This window comes from Myotis lucifugus, unplaced genomic scaffold, assembly GCF_000147115.1.
Source record: "Myotis lucifugus unplaced genomic scaffold, Myoluc2.0 scaffold_748, whole genome shotgun sequence".
In the NCBI taxonomy this organism is placed as follows: Eukaryota; Metazoa; Chordata; class Mammalia; order Chiroptera; family Vespertilionidae; genus Myotis; species Myotis lucifugus.
The window spans coordinates 116,656-118,600 of NW_005871796.1; positions in this window are offsets into that span (position 1 = coordinate 116,656).

A 1,945-nucleotide genomic window follows, 5' to 3' on the forward strand; every position below is an offset into this window, starting at 1 on the left:
CAAATCAGAGAAAAAGATTCCGATGGAAAAGAACAGAGCATCAGTCATCTATGGGGCAGTATTAAGCAATGTAATGCATGTTCCTGGAGTCTACAACAAGGAAAGGAAGGCACAGAAAAAATAATCTGTGAAGAAATAAGGGCTGAATAATTTCCCAATTTAAAGAAAACCATTAAGCTCACAGATCCAAGAAACTCAACAAACTCCAAGCAGAACTATAAGAAAACTACCAATTTTTTATTATGCATAATCAAATAGCTGAAAACCAGTGAAGAGAAAAAAATCCTAAAAACAGCCAGAGAAACACAACATAGTTCGGGAGCCTTAGCTAAGAAGCAATACATAATGAGAAGTGGGAGGAAAAAAATCAAGCAAAAGTTTATTCTTTCTTCTTTTAAAAAAACAAAACCATCTACACACAAAATCTAGGAAAATAAATACTAGTGGTAAGTTCAAAAGAACTTGCATCATTTCAATTAACTAACCAAAAGCATCCAAAACCTCATTTGGTATTAACTCATGTGAGCTGAGCTAATGTGGTCAGCTGACTGGTTCAAAATGTTTCCATGGATACCAATCACTTTGGATGAGGAAAGTGGTACATGGCCTACATCAGTTAGATGTGACATTTGCCTTACTTGTGTTTAAAAACATACAAAGGTGAAATGTCTTTCTGGTACCAAACTTCTGACAGTCACATAAAACAATATTTCACTCTTCTAACAAAACTTTGCTAAAGAATTATTCACTTGACATAAAACCTAAGAAAAGTATGTCTTGAACTTAACCCAAGGGGGTTTGGTGTAGTTTTCAAATTTAAAAAAAAGTGTGGTGACAAGACAAAAATTCACCACACTTTTTTTTAAAAGTGTGTGTGTGGGGGGGTGTTAAATAGTTCTGCTCTGACATAGCAGGTAAACCGCATGGCGACTGAAATAGATCGTCTATAAAATGAAGTTGGATTAGCTGGGTTTGAAAATATCTGTGGTTTTGCAAAAGCCCTTAAAATTAACTTCATTAAAAGCTCCTTACAAATAAAATATGTTATGCACTTATGAAGTACAGTACAGTCCTCACCTGGGTAAGATTCTCTCTGCTCTTCCACCTCCCCATTAACCTAGTCTCTATTAAGCAATCATTAAAGGGAGACTTCTGCTTTGGGGGGAAACAAAAGGAGAGGAAGGAAGGTAGAAGGGGTGGGGTTTCAAGGTTTCTTTTTGTAAGAACGTGTATAGTTTGCCTGGCCTGCAACATAAATCAAGGGAGCTTAGCGAACGCTGAGGTTGCATGGTTGGTTCGTAGTGTAAGTGCCAATTAATAAATAAGCTAGTTGATCTTCACATCAGCCTTAAGTTGAACAGTTATCAGTTAACCTCCAGGTGAGCTGCTGTCAAACCTTAAGCTTCTCCAACATTCTCTGTTAAACTTTCGCATTGATTCAGAGTGTAGGGCAGTGATGGCGAACCTATGACACACGTACTCACTTTTTTGGTTGATTTTTCTTTGTTAAATGGCATTTAAATACACAAAATAAATATCAAAAATATAAGTCTTTGTTTTACTATGGTTGCAAATATCAAAAAATTCTATATGTGACAGGGCACCAGAGTTAAGTTAGGGTTTTTCAAAATGCTGACAGGCCGAGCTCAAAAGGTTCGCCATCACTGAGTAGGGTCTTTACAAACCTACCTAGTGAGTCTTGTTATTTTTCAGGATAGATAGACACTCAGACTTTGTGTTCTTGTTTTTTTACTGAAATTCATCCTTTAAAAAAAATATGTTTTTATTAAAATTTTTTTGAGAGAGAGGAAGGGGGACGGAGAGAGGGAGAGGGAGAGGGAGAGGGAGAGGGAGAGGGAGAGGGAGAGGGAGAGAGGGAGAGGGAGAGAGGGAGAGGGAGAGAGGGAGAGGGAGAGGGAGGGGGAGGGAGAGGGAGAGGAAGAGG